The sequence below is a fragment of the Saimiri boliviensis genome, chromosome 5, assembly GCF_048565385.1.
Source record: "Saimiri boliviensis isolate mSaiBol1 chromosome 5, mSaiBol1.pri, whole genome shotgun sequence".
Lineage (NCBI taxonomy): Eukaryota > Metazoa > Chordata > Mammalia > Primates > Cebidae > Saimiri > Saimiri boliviensis.
In genome coordinates this window covers 89,559,512-89,575,811 of record NC_133453.1, presented here as the reverse complement: position 1 = coordinate 89,575,811, position 16,300 = coordinate 89,559,512, and positions in this window count along the sequence as shown.

The window sequence follows — 16,300 nt, the reverse complement described above, 5'->3', positions numbered from 1 at the left end:
AGCCTGCAGAGTGCGCTGAGCTCTTAGCCTGTGTAAATACTGGAACAGATCCTGAGTGCACAGATCTCCCCTCCCTCCCTTACAGGGTTCGTATTTGCTTTCCTAATGTCTTTTTTGGGAAACAAAATCTAGAATATATCCTGAGAGTGTTTGGCATTCTGGCAACCCCTTAGAGAAGATTGGAGTCACTGTGGAGCAAAGAGGAGGAGCTGGGAAGTGTGCTCATTAGAGGAGTGGACAATGTGAAGCACAGACTCTCAGAGCCATGAAACCTTTTCTAGAAAGAACACTTAAACTGTGCAAGGGTGGATTTTCTGTTTTTCTGGCTCCAGGGTCTAGCCCAATGCCTGTCATGTAGTAAAACTGGATATTGACAGATGTTATCTGGTTGATAGAGAGCTGGATCAATGCACAAACTTATCATTCTTGGAAGGTTGACTCTCAAAGCAGGTCAGCTTCTTCTGGCTCGGTTTACCCTTCTCTTTCCCATTCTACTTTAAAGACACGGACTTCACAGTCTTAAGTGCTAGACATAAAGCAATCTTATTTCTGAGGCATAGATTCTGAAACAAGAAGAACTCACAGGTAAACAAGATTTTTTCTCTTTGCAAATAATGAGAAGTTCTGTCTTAGTAATAGCTGAATTTAGTAGCAAGTAAAGAATATTTATAAGGATATCTTTCTTAGAAGTGTCTCTAAACACTTTAACACATACATGGCCTTCAGAAAGAGGTCATGTATTGTGCAATACATGACTTTGTAAAATAGCTGAAGACTTGCTAGAAACCACCTGCAGATGGCATTTAAAGATAAGTTGAATTTCCTTTTCACATTTCATTTAGGTTGCAGTTCTTAGCCATAGGGTAGAATTTACCTCCTCTGCTAAATAGCCATATTTTCCTTGTCATGGAATCTGAAATAAGATAGCCCTGTGTACAACGTGTAATGCAATTTTCCTAGACTTGAATACATTTTATTTAAAATGCTACTTTTGCAGACTGTTCCCATCGTTCTTATGGTTCTTAATAGCCAAGTTAAAAGGTACGGAAAGGTTATGTGAAGACCTGGTGTCACTTTACTTTGTCTTCAAAAGTAGTTTACATCAACACTTCACTAAAGCATTCTGTTCTATGTACTGGGCGAGCAGGAACCACCATTTGCTGTCAAGAAAAAAAATCCTGATGTCACTTTGCCTTTGGCAGAGCAAGGACAATACAAAAGATTACTTCCTGTCTCTCTACTGCCTGTGCACTTTTCAGTGAAAGAAAAGCATTTTCTTCTCTGTGGCCAAGACCCCAAACGATAATAGGTGCAGCTGATATGCACTCTACCTATCATTCCATCTATCATTCTACGCCCACTGGCTGGCCCCGCACTTGGCACATAGGCAGTTGGTCTGTGGAATACTTATTTATGTTGAAGGAATGTTACTAGATCAGGTTCTACCCAGGGGAGCTTTTTTGATTAATCAAGAAACTGTCTTCATTATTAGATTTGCATGAAAACTGGACTTCTCCTGAGACTTAAGTTCAAGAGAAAGAAAATCTATCCTTTCATTTATTCAGAGTCAAAGAGCCCTGCCTTGGAATAAACCTATTAAATACTGTCCTACGAAACTGGCTTTGTTGGTTGTTACTTTGAATCATCTTGTGACTGCTAGGAAGCACTAAGCCACACGTATAGAAAGAGCCTAATAAGATGGATAGCAGAGGAGCAGAAAATCTGATTAGAACGACCCAGCATAATCAGAAAATAACCACATGGGCTGAACACAGGCCTGCTGTTCTCAGCTGATTGCTGCTGGGTTCTTCCCCATGGGCTTTTTCTTTTCCGCACTTAAGCTCCATTCATTCATTCTCTCTCTCTGTCTCTCTCTCCGTCTTCTTTTCTCCCTCTCAATATCCTGGTCTTACATTTCTAACAGGGTTGGTCTGTGATAACTGTGATTTTGTTACAAGATGTAAATGCGACCCTGGCTTTGTGGCAGAGCTTAAAAAAACAAGACATCTGTGTAAATATGTTTGGATTTGTAATCTTATCCCTATCCCCAGCCTACAAGTTTTGGTAGGATTAACTGAAAGACTAGTGCCGAGGTAAAGTCACACTGACTAAAACCCGTCTGAGCCCCTGGTGGGTTAATCAGACCATTGTCATCAGGTTCCCAAGCATGAGAAGTGTGTTCTTTAGAAGGTACTGTGGGGTGAGCATTCTCTTTGTGCAGAGGGGGTAGCAATAATCATAGGAGAACTTCATGTCTTTCATCATTGGATTGTTTTCTGAAAGGAGCCATGTGCTAAGTGATCCAGCAAAGCTGGGAAACAAACTGACCTGTGGGTTAGGCCCTGGCCAGGGATGAGGATGTATTTAACATTCTGGTAAATGCAGGAAGCCTCTAGCTGAGGCAAGTCTGTTGCCCAGGCTTCACCCAGAGGTGGTGGGAACAGGCTTGTCTGCACAGAAAGGCCTTTCCCCACATACCCCTATACCTCAGTGCGTCTTCTGTTGCAGCACACAAACAGGTGGGTGCTGGATTTCCTGGCAATTGGAAGAACTTGGGTCACAAGTATATCTTACTGACTCATGGAACCTCTGTCAACACCCTTCAAGTGAAGATGAGAACTGATGCCATGATCCAGATATATCAAGACCCCAAAGGTCCATTAATTGCAATATCCAATTAACTGAGAGTTAGCCAGGTGTGGTAAAGGTCCTGACAACTGTCCCTTCTCTGAGGATGTGCAGATAAGCTGACTGCAGGGCACAGGTTCTCAGCTGCACACGCAGCCCTGGCCTGCCCTGCTTGTGGGAGAAAGCTTGTTGCAACTGCCAGCAGGATGCTGCCCTCCAAGGCAAACAAGACTGATGACATTTAAAACTGCCACATGTACTCTGACTTAACTTAAGGGGATTTGTCTGTGCCTTTGGCCTCATCATGTGTGAGGGAACTATTCAGCTTTATGAGACCCAAAGCTTACACATTTTTAGGGGTCCTCTTTAAGAAAAAGCATACAAAATTGGATGTACAGGTTTCTAAAAAAGTTAATCATATACCTACTTTGTGACCCAGCAATTTCACTCTGATATATATCCCCAAGAAAATTTTTGTATAAGTCCACAAAAAGACTAATACAAGAAAACTCACAGCAGCTTTATTCATAATGGCCCCAAACTGCAGGAATTTTAGCTATTTGATATTGCAGGCCATCAATTTTCCACCTTAGAGAATGGTTCTAATGCAGTTCCTCTGTTTAATCAGAAATTTTTATTTTTCTTGCTCTTAGCTAGAAAAATGACCATCTGCCAACTTTATACAGTTTTTACTTGTTTTTGTTTCATGGAATATAGCACACTCATTGTGCAAGCTGTTGATTCAGCAAGGCTAACAACAACAAAAAGACAAGAAACTACTAAGGAGCTTGTAACTACTGTTTCTGCACAATCCAAATGTCCATCAACAGATGAATGCATAAACAGAAGAGATATATGTTTATGGCATACTACTCAGCAGTAAAAAAAAAAAAAAAAAAAAAAAAAAAAAAAAAAAAAAAAAACAATGAATTACTGGTATATGTAATAACATGGATGAACTTTATATACGATATGCTAAGCAAAATAAGCCATGCAAATGACTCCATTTCTTTGACATTCTAGAACAGGCAAAATTAATCTCAGGCACTATTTATTAGAATGAGCAAATGATTAAAAAAAAATCTGGAACTCTGGTGGGAATGCAAAATGGAACAATCACTTTGGAAAACATTTAAGCTATTTCTTATAAAGTTAAACACATACTTAGCCCACAACCCAGCAGTCTCATTCCTTGCTATTTACCCACGTGAAACAAAACCTATGTTTATACAAAAACCCATACATAAATGATTAGAGTGTTTTTATTCATAATAACCAAAAAACTAAAATCAACCCAATGTCCCTCAACTATGGAATGAATAACCACAGCCTAATATATCAATATAATGAAATAAAACCCAGCAGTAAAAATAGATCACTGATATTTACAACAACATGGGTGGAGCTTAAATCCTCCATGTTAGTAGGAAAAATCATACCCAAAGGATACATACAAACTATTATTTAATTTCTATGACATTCTACAGAAAACAAGATCAATGACTGCAAGTGGTTGGCTACAAAAGGCGTGGGGAAAATTTTGGTTGTGATAAAAATGTTCTTTTTCTTTATTGTGATGGTAGTTATGTGACTCTTTATGAAAAATCACAGAATTGTGACCTTAACTCCATGAATGCTTCTCCTTCAACGGAAACTTATATATGTTGTGAAAACTATGAGAGAAATTGTCTGGGGAGAAAAATCAATGAATTAAACTCAGGGAACTATCCACCAGGAGACTTAGCCACAAGCATCCTCATGAAACTCTATGGCCTGGTCATACAGGTAGAAGTGTCCTTTACTCTCTCTTGGAACCCTGCTTCTCACCTTGGCAGCCTGGGTATCTGCTTATTTTCTTGACTGAGAAAGACCTAACTCTAAGGGAGAGAATTCTCTACATTAGACAAGTTAGACCAAACTGAGATAAGAAATAGACTCAAACATTTAATTGCTCAAACAATAGAAGTTAGCTAGAATTCAGTCACATCACCTCGCTAAACTAGAAGAGTGGCTGTAATATCAAGGCAGGTGCATGCCAGGAAGATGGGGAAAATAGATTTTGGTGGACAACTGGCAGTAGCTTTTATGCTCTGAAACCGTTTAAAATAGCAAGTGATACTTTCAACTGCTTATCAAGGGTTTGGCTTAACTACTTTTTAATTTTGTTTTGTTTTGTTTTGAGATAGGGTCTGACTCTGTTGCTCAAGCTGGAGTGCAGTAACACAATCACAGTTTACTGCAACCTTAACCTCCTTGGCTGATGTGATCCTCCCACCTCAGCCCCATGAGTAACTGGGATTACAGACCCATGCCACCATGCTGGGCTAATTTTTTTTTTTTTTTTTTTTTTTTTTTTTTTTTTCAAATTTTTCATAGAGATGGGATCTCACTATGTTGCCCAGGCTGGTCTCGAACTCCTGAGTTCAGGCAATCCACCCACCTTAGCCTTCCAAAGTGCTGGGATTACAGGCATGAGCCACAGAGCCTGGCTACTATTTTTATCAGGTCTTTTGACCATTCATAAATCTTTTGATAGAAAGATAAAGAACAATGGCAAAGGCGATAAAAAAAATCATATTAACAGAAGGTCCAATAGTGAAAGATCTTATAATTATGGTTTCAATTGAAGCTGATGAATTACTTGTGGGTTTAATGACAACACCACTCCGATCATAGGTAATTGATGGGCATCAAAAATTATTAGTATACTTAAATTTGTATTTGATATAATACATAATAGGCAAATCAAGAACTACTAGGTATAGCTGCTTTTGAGTTGACCTGAACTTAGAAGGCAGGATAGATCAGCATCTTTCAGACAGTAAGAAACTAATCAGTGAGATTTTTCTAGGCTTTGCAAATTTTTTTTAATGTTAAATGCATTTCAGTATGAGCAAGGGGGAAAGTGATGTCACTGGGGAAAAATGCAGTCATGAAACACCTAATGACAACGACATGTTTTGAGAAATGCATCATGATGTGAATTCATCATTGTAGAAACATTACAGCATGTATTACACAAACCTAGATTGTATAGCTTACTACACACGTAGGCTATATGGTACAGCCTATAGCTTCTAGGCTACAACCTTTGTAGCATGTTACTATACTGAATACTATAGGCAGTTGTAACACAGTGGTATTTCTGTATCTAAACCTAGGAAATGCACAGTAAAAATACAGAATTATAATCTTATGGGACCACCATCCTATATGTTGACCAACACTGACAACATGGTCCAGCATTGTCATGGGACACATGACTGTACTCCAAAGGATGAGACAGCCCTAAACACTCAAGCATTACTCATGGGACAATTCTAATAATGACTATTGACAATGTGTACTGAATATGTATATTTTACAACAAAAAGACAAACAAAACATAGGCCATCATTAAAAAGAATACTGGAAACAAAACAGAGTATTCCCTACTTTGTTTCAGAAATGCTGGGCTCTGTGGGAAGTGCTGACCATGAATTATTAAGTAAGACAGAAGGCTACCTGACATAACACGGGTAAAGACAAGTAGCTAAGCAGGGAGAGTAATATCTAGCTCTGTGAAGGCAAACTACAATATAAAAAGGACTTTTATATAAAGGAAATGCTCTTTAAATCTTTGTTAAATAAATACATAAATTAATCAAAATCTTATAGGGTCTAGAACATAGACATGGTCACCAAATGCTGGAAATAAGGATTAAGAAGATAAATTTAGCACATTCATAAAAAAGAAAAAAGCACTTTGCACAAGAACACTAAACCAAAGGAATACATTTTCTTAAGAGGCAGAACATGAACAAATCAGCAGGACTGAGAGTGGATAAATAAATTCATGAACAATATATTATTAATGGGTTACTAAGGGAAGCAAGGGATGTTTGAGTGTTAGTTTTTGAAATTGTCGCTAAACTATAGTTTAACTTGGGGGAAGTTCTCCAAACTATTCTTTTCTATAAATTGTCCCTGGATGTCACTGTCAAAAAGAGGATAGTGAGATGAGCAGTACGATTTTTCTTTGACAAAAACAAGCTTTTAAAGTAAATCCAGAACAACAACAACAACAACAACAACCCCAGCATTTGTTTCTGTCCACAGCATTTTCAGATGGAGCCTCCCTGCTCAGAGATGCTGAGGAGTGCTCTATGACTGACAGCCATTATTTAAAGACATCCATGACACAAGAAAGGCAGGGCCACTCAGGAACGGGCTCTGTGCCCATTTGTACAACAAGACACAGTCCAGGGAATCACTGTGATAGAGTTTCTGTAGCCTGAAAGAGTGGGGATAACAACTAATTAATGTTCAAAAAAGTGGAAGGTGTGCTGGCTGTTTTTGGCTGCTATGTCTTCTAGAGTAGAGGCTGATAGACAAGGAAGCAGGAGGTAGACAGAAAAGAGCAACAAAGAGCACCTGGAGCCACTCCCAGAATCCAAAGCTTTTATGTCAGATAGCTAGCCTCTTGGGGAAAAGTGTTGTCATTTCCTACAAGCAGAAAAAAGCACATAGGTCCATAGGAGCTCATATGGCCTTATGCCAGAGAACCACAGCCAGAGCAAGTCTGTGTAGCATCCTGGAAAGGCCAGGCTGGGACTGTGAGACAAAGATACCACCCAGGCCCATGTGCACAGCTCTGGTGACATCCTTTGAAGCCTGGTTTCTGTTCTGAGATTTCTTTTTTGATCTCTTCATTGAAAAGTCTGGTCTGAGGGAAACACAAATCTCTTGAGCTGGGTTATCATACCATTTATCCAGTTCCTCTTCCAGGAAACTTGTTTGAGGACAAAAATATCAGAGATGACTACCAGCAGGCTGACTTCTGGGCCTTCCTGACACGAGTGACGCTATGTCACTTGGGTGTAAGCATGGCTTAGATGCTATTTCAAAAGGACAAAATGTACTTTCCTTCTCCCTGCTCTGGGCTCATTGTTGTTTCCTCTCTGCCTTTCTCCCTACACACCTGTCTCTCTCTCTCTCCTTCTCCCATGCCCTCCCTCTCTCTATTGCTCTCCCACCCAAGACATTTTTCATTCTAAAAAATGTAGCAACACATTTATTACCCCTGGGTAACTCCACAGACAATCAAGAAAATGCATTTCAGCATGATGAAGTGTCATGCACAATGAACATATAGCAAAATAAATTACCCTATAAATGAAGAAAAACATTTCACCGATGCATGGTGCAGGAATATCTGAAGGTAACAATTTACTTCAATTAACAACTATTTGGAAAAAAAATAAAACAACAACCCTAAGTCAGAACCTGATATTTATAAAGACTTGTTCAGGGAAATTATTTAGCCAGTGAGTTTGTTAAGATGGAAGGCAGGCTGCCAGCACAGAAGCCTACCCATCCTTCTTGTCATGTAGTCTTATGAGACCCCCAGGCCTGGGTGGATGCCCTCTGACCTCTCATTACCCACACGCATAACTTTATTTTGCATCTACTGCATTGTTTTGGGACGGCCATTTCATGCACCCGCAACTGTGGCTAGGTTGCAAGCTTCTTGAGGAACAGGTAGGACCTCAGCCAATTGAACTCTGCTGGCACAGAGCTCCCAGCATGATGGACAATTAATACGTGATTGAGAAATGCATGGATAAATAATTGATACCAACTTCAAAGATCTTGACTGATTTCTGCAAGACGGCAAGTTGCAAAAACTAGTGTTTGGCTTGATGTTCTCTTGAGATCCAAGAAACATGGGTCAGGCCAACTGGTCTGCAAGAGCAATACCACCATGGACTGTCTTTAGATGGCCTCTAGGCCAACCTCACATAGGGTAGGACTCAGCAGCAACTTTTTACTATGGGTTCTTGCACTATTATTGTAGCGTTGGCTCACCTTCAAGTCTTTGCTTGTATCACCATCTCAGTGAGGCCTCCTCTGACTACCCATTTACAGTTGCATCTGCCCCACCACACATCGGCACTAAGTTCAACAGCATTAACAACTAATTAAGAACTAATTCAGTAGAATTAGTTCTTATCTATTCTCCTGACTCCTCTGCCTCTGTCCTCCATTTTCCTCTCTAGCTCTTATCTCCTTAATGTATTACATAATTTATTTATTCATCCTGTTTATTGTTTACTGTTTCTCTTTCCCACTAGAATGTAAGCTCCCCTATGTGCTTGGCACATAGTAGGTGCTCAATAAATACATGCTGAATTAATGTATACTACGTTATGACACTGGCCAAGAGATATAAACTGTGGCCTAAAGCAATGGAGTTTTATCTATGTCCTTTGGAAAATAGAGTTCCGCTGAGATACTTCTGGCTGCAGGACACTGAGAAGGAGGCCAAATAGGCAGGGTTCAGGGAATCCTCCTTCTATGTAGCCACTTGTGTCTGTTTTTATTATACAGTTTTATAAAGTATTTCTTTTGAGAAAGCAATTCTTCTTCTCTAAATAAAACATGTTCAAAACCCGCTGATGTATAGCAAAATATACATTGTTCTGTATTTGAATAAAAATGTACCATGGAGGATCTTTATTTTATTACCTATATTCTGAACCTTATGTAAAAGTAGAATTAGTTCTTATCTATTGCTTATCAAGGTATACCACAATTTGCCTAATCTTTTCTACTCAGAATGTTTGGATCCATGGACCAAAGATGAGCTCATCACGTGAGAATTTGTTAGAAATGCAAAGTCGTAAGCCCCACTCCAGATTCACTGAGTTAGAATTTGTATTTCAACAAGATCCCCAGTTGATTCGGAGCCACCTTTAAGGACCATGTCTTTAATGCTATAATTTCTTCCTTTTTCTAGAGTTCTGTGAACCCATTGGGAAGCCAGACTTCACTGTGCCATCTTTCTTTGGGGTGGATTTAAAGCACAGGACTGCTGACAAAGTTGGGTAGATAGAGTGGGCAAAGAAAGGGGAAGCAGTGTGTGTGGACACCCCACACTTGAGATAATTAAACTTGAACAGCTGACTCCATGCCTGGGACTGGATTATTTGGCTAAAGAACAGAGTGAGAGCTCAAGTAATTGAAATATGCTATATTCCCTGAACTTCATTTCAGCCAATACTTTCAACATCTTCCTGTAATAAATCTTCTACCATTGCTGCTAGCAAGAGGTAAAATGAATGGAATTACGTTTCAGCTCCTTTCTCTGCTACTTTGCCAAGTGGAAACACTAATAAGGGATGACATATCTAGAAAGCAGGCAGCAGAAAAACGAAGAGGAGAAAAAGAAGAAGGGAAGTGGAGGCTCTATACAATCCCAAAACATTATTACCAAGCTACGGCCTCTGAAAAATTAAGGGCTCACTGCACATCAATTTGAAAGTATGCACACGCTCTGTAAGTCAAACTTTATTAATTACGCTTGGAAAAAGAAGTTTAGTCAGGTAGCCTAGCTTTTACTCACAGTATATTTTCAAGTTACCTGCAATCAAATTGAGAGATACTTTAATATTTCTTAAGCAATTGCAAGAGATCCTATAAATACCTTTCTGTTTCATTTTATCTTCTCTGTAACTTAGGGTTGTGGTTCTTGATGAATTATTTGGCATCTTCCTATATGACTTTGATCATATCAGTTACCAGCACTGTAGCAGGTTACTTACATGGCTTAGCTCTGAAACTGCCCCATAAAAGATGAATTAAAAATCAGCAACATTACCCACATCATTAGTTTATGTAATAAAAAGTGATTAACTATAGCTAGCTTTCAAATGCATGTAAAATAGATCCAGCTGCAAGTATAAATTTTCATAATGTTTATGTTCTGCTTGGATGGAATTACCTTAAATAACAGAAAATCACCATCCTACCTCACTGATAACGGTCAACACTAAAGTCATTACTGGATTATGACAATTTTGCAAAAATGGTTGGGTGAAGCTATAATTTACATTGCTAATATTGTTACACTTCTAGTTGGTTAAACCCTCCAGAACTGACCAATTATATTTTCAGGAAAAAGAAATGAGAGCATGAACTTTAAGGTATTAGAATATGGGAAACTTTTAGGTATTGGAATATGGGATACGTGAAAATGGAAAAGATGAACTTATTATTTAAAAAATATACATACAAAAGCCCAAATAGACAAATAGGACCTAATCAAACTCCACAGCTTCTGCACGGCAAAAGAAATAGTCAGTAGAGTGAATTGGCAACCAACAGAATGGGAAAAAATTTTTGCAGTCTACCCATCTGACAAGGGGCTGATATCCAGAATTTACAAAGAACTATAACAGATCTACAAGAAAAAAACAAACAAGCCCATTCAAAAATGGGCGAAGGATATGAACAGACACTTTACAAAAGAAGACATACAGGAGGCCAACAAACATATGAAAAAATGCTCATCATCACTGGTCATTAGAGAAATGCAAATCAAAACTACATTGAGATACCATCTCACACCAGTTAGAATGGCAATCATTAAAAAATCTGGAGACAACAGATGCTGGAGAAGATGTGGAGAAATAGGAACACTTTTACACTGTTGGTGGGAGTGTAAATTAGTTCAATAATTGTGGAAGACAGTGTGGCGATTCCTCGATGACCTAAAAATAGAAATCTCATTTGACCCAGCAATCCTATTACTGGGTATATATCCAAAGGATTATAAATCATTCTACTATAAGGACACATGCACACGAATGTTCATTGCAGCACTGTTTACAATAGCAAAGACCTGGAACCAACCCAAATGCCCATCAATGATAGACTGGATAGGGAAAATGTGGTACATATACACCGTGGAATATTATGCAGCCATCAAAAACAATGAGTTCCTGTCCTTTGTAGGGACATGGATGAACCTGGAAACCATCATTCTTAGCAAACTGACACAAGAGCAGAAAATCAAACACCGCATGTTCTCACTCATAGGTGGGTGTTGAACAATGAGAACACATGGACACAGGGAGGGGAGCACTACACACTGAGGTCTGTTGGGGGGAAATGGGGGAGGGATGGGGGTGGGGAGGTGGGAGGAGACAGCATGGGGAGAAATGACAGATACAGTGAGGGGAAGGAAGGCAGCAAACCACACTGCCATGTGTGTACCTATGCAACAATCTTGTATGTCCTTCACATGTACCCCAAAACCTAAAATACAATGTGTATATATATATATATATATATATATATATATATATATATATATACACATACATGATTGGCTGCGGGCTGTGGCTCATGTCTGTAATCCCAGGACTTTGGGAGACCAAGGCAGGTGGATCGCCAGAGGTCAGGAGTTTGAAACCAGCCTGGCCAACATGGTGAAACCCCTGTCTCCACTAAAATACAAAAATTAGCCAGGCATGGTGGCACACACCTGTAATCCCAGCTACTCAGGGAGGCTGAGGTAGGAGAATTGCTTGAACCTAGGAGGAGGAGGTTACAGTGAGCCTAGTTTGTGCCACTGCACTCCAGCCTGGGTGACAGAGTGAGACCCGCCTCAAAAAAAAAGGAAAAGAAAAGAAAAGAAAAGAAAAAGAAATATACATACATGGTTTTGCACTACCAAAAAGTTGATGAGTCAAATGTGTGTGTTTACCTTCTCTGTTTTTAGAGATTAGCAGAAACTATGGGCATTCCCAGCTCATGTCCACATACCTGGACTTCTTTGGGTGGAAGTTCTAGGGAGGGAGAAGCCAGGGTAGTATGGGTTTGGAAACTTCATCTCTGGAACACCCTTCAGGTGGGTGAGTCATGTCTTATTAGTCAAGCTACTTGGAAGGCCACCACGTCTCAGGTTCCCTAATCAGCATCAGGTACTTCTTTCAACATTTCCAAACAGTGTTTAACAACACTCAACATTGGTTACGCCTCCTCATCAAAAGATTGTGTCTGGATTTGAGGTTTAGAGTTGAATCTCTTCATGAAACATTTTTGCCATGGAATAATATGAAATTTTCACAACTGACATTTTTCTGTCTTTATCCTTACTGAGTTCTCAGCAGCACTTGAACCACCCTTCCTTGCTGGTTGCTCCTTTCTCTTTGAAACGCCCTCTTGCCTTGATTCCTGTGACACTGGATTATGCTGATGTTCCTTCTATTTCTATGAAGAATACTTCTTTCTCTCATTTGGGTGGCTCATTCTCCTCAATATGACCATTAAGTACAGATGTCCTGTAAGTTCACTGTGGCCATCAGTCTTAAAGTCCTAAACTGATCTTCCTCGTTTCTTGCTCTATTCTCTCTTCCTAACCAATCTCATTCACTCTGAGAGTTCAGTGACCATCCATATGATGATGACCCCTAAACTATCATCTTCAGCTCAGAACCACTCCACCACCAACTGTATCCAACTTATTAGTAGTATCTCCCACCAGGATTATTTTGATTGAACCCTCTCCAAATTATTCTCCACACTATGGCCAGAGTGATTGTTGAAAATTCAAATCTGACTAGGATGCTCCTTGCTGAAAGCTTCGCCTTGTTGTTAGGTGAACCCTGCCTTAGCCCTGCCTACAAAGGTTGCGGGAACTCACCTCCGAGGACTCATCAGGTGTCACCTTGTCCCCTGACATACCTCTGGGCCCTGCCACATTGGCCTTACATTTTAGATCTCCACGTGTTCCTTCTTTCCACGGGCCTTTTTTTTCCAAAGAGTTCTTCTTTCTGGAATCTTGTTTTCTCCCTTGTTGCCTTTCGCTAGCAATTTTTGAGATTTTGTCTTGGCTTAGTCTCTTCTCTGCACTTTCTCACTCAGAGTTTTAGTTTTATCAACTTCCGTGTTTTCAATAATCATTTCTGTGCAGACAATACTCAAATCTACCTATTTTTAAATTTTTATGTTTTTCCCATTTAGAACCACCTGCATTTGAAGAGCTACCTCTTTTAAAGCTGCAGATGAACATTTTCAGTAATATTTCTATCTAAACGCTTTATAAATGTCTTAATTTAATATGTCTCAAATTCCTCTTTTTCCTAAACCTGCTCCTTCTTGGGCTCACTGTATCCTGTAATGGTATCACCAGTCTTAAAGTCCCCCCTTTTTAAAATAACATCTTCATTGAGATGTAATTCCATACCATGAAATATATTTATATTTATATGAATATAAATACCCTTGAAAATATATAAGCCAGTGGATTTTTGTAGATTCAGAGAATTGTGCAATCATTACTAATATCTAATTTTAGAAAGTTATCATCATCTCACAAAGGAACCCCAAATACATTAGCAGTCATTTCTCACCCCTCTCTCCTCCTAATACCTGGAAACTGCTAATCTACTTTCTCTTTCTATGGATTTGCCTATGACGGACACTTCATATAAATAGAATCAAAGAATATGTAGCTTTTTGGGTCAGGCTTCTTTCACTTAGCATAATGTTTTCAAGGTTCGTCCATGTTGTAGCATGAATTAATGCTTTATTCCTTTTAAAAGCTGATTAATATTCCATTCTAAGGATATACCATATTTTCTTTACCCAGTCATCAGTTGATGGATATATGAGTTGCTGCCACTTAGGGATTTTAAGAATTATGCTGCTGTAAATATTCCTACACAGGTTTTTGTGTGGACACACGTTTTTCATTCTTGCATATATCCGAGAGTGGAATTGCTGGGTCTTGTGTTAACTCTATGTTTGACTCTTTGAGGAACTGCCAAACAGCTTTCCACATTGGTGCACCATTTTACATTCTCCTCAGTGGTGTATGAGGGTTTCAGTTTCCAGACATCTTTTCCAATAAGGCCACTCACTTTTGAAGCCATAGTCATGTTTGGATGTGGAAACAAAGGAGGAGTAGCTAGTTAGCTGCCTCATCTCACTTGTTCAGTCTCTGCACTGTCTCCTGAATCTGCCTCCTGCTTTCCATGAGCACTGGCACTGCCTTACACCACAGCTTCATTACTTTTCCCCTGGGAGACTGAAAGGCATGAAAAACTCCTCGTTCCTTCCCTGCTTCTCCCTGTTAGCTCTGCCTTTATCAAATTAATAAGAGCCAAATTAAAGCTCTGATTCTGTCACTCAAGTGGTCAAAAATCCTCAGTAACTTCCCAGTGCCAACTGAATGAAGCCAGACTTCCTGGATGGGTATTAGGGCCCTCCATAGTACAGCTCTTGCCTAATGTTTTGGTCCTAACTCCATCTACTCTGGTGTAAAAGTTGAGCTATCTGTAAGGCCTTTCCTGAATAATCACAATCACATCCCAAATTGAAACCAGGTGAACTATGTTAATCTTTTCCTAATACTTCCATAAGCACATCCATTTGTATTACAGTAAAAGTCTTCTTAGAACAATGTGCAAGTTCTAGAGCAATACACATAGCAAGTGCACAACAATGCATCCAACAAGCAATTTTTTGAATGAATTTTAAAAGCGTATGAATAACTATTCATTTTCTTACCTCTTTCCATATATTCATTGAATTCATTCAGCACCACTCTAAGGCAATACAGTTCCTGAGGGACAGGGCTGTGTCTCAGACATCTTTGAATCTTCATCAGGTAACACATGACCTGACGTATACTAAGTTTTCAATAAATATTTGTTGAATGAATGAATGGATGAATCAACCAATCAAAACCACACTGCCCTGTGTCCTGGTCTTTGAACATGCTCAGAACTTCCCTACCACCTTGCCTTTGATAACAGTGTTCCCGCTTCCTGAAATGCCATCTCTCTCCAAAGACCCATTTCTAAAAGCTTCCCCCATTGTGCCTTTCTTCCCGTTTAGTCCAGTGAGAAATAGTCTCACCCACTACCCTTGTAGTGGTTTTTTTAGTACCTCTCTCATGGCAAATCCTAGCCTGCTTTCCCTTACAGATGTTCCTGAAGTCCTCTTATTCAATACTACCCTGGCCTAGCCCCTCCCTCAGTTATGATCCACCAAAGAGGAGAGAATAGAAATTATTATTCCAGGCAGAATGTTTTATACATAAGTAAATAGTTAAGGACTGAATCATGGAGTAGAACACTGATTTTTAACTGAGGGTAAAACTCAGAAGATACAGTAGAAATCCTGCTTTTCCCTCCTTGAGTTTTCTCATTTCAGTATATGGTACCATTAAGCCAAAATCTGGGGATAATATTTGATTTCTCTATTTTTCTTATCTATACATCCAATCTACTAACAAATTTTATTTATTTACTCCAAGGTAGATCCTGAGCCCGTTCATTTTTTTAAATCACCTTGGCTACCACCCTCATCCAGGCTGTCATAGCTTCTCTCCCAGCTACTGCAGCAACTTTGCAATTGCTCTCTTTACTTTCATACTTGCATCTATACAAAATTAAATTTATGTTAAAATGTATACATTAAAAAATACACAGCAGACTTTTGGCTGCCTGTTGTACTTAGGCTAAATCTAAACTCCTGCGTGTGACTGTCCCTCTCTTCTCTAGAAGCTTGTCCCTCGCGTTCTCCTTCTCACCTTCTGCCGACAACACTGGCCTGAAATACCAGGGAGGAGTTACATTTTACTTCCCATTCTGCTACTAGAAATGACAACTTTGGACAAGTCTCTTTACCTCTGGGGCTCAATCTTTTATCTCTAAGATGAAGGGTATAGACTAAAGGCTCATAAATGCTTTTTTACACTTAGTTATCTTCTGAGTTTTTGAAGTCACTTGTCTCAATAGACAGCATGGATTATTAGTAGGAAACATTTTAAAAACTGCTAGGCAATGCTATATCATAATAATTTATTATGCTCAAGTTTTGTGACATAACATTTTAAGAC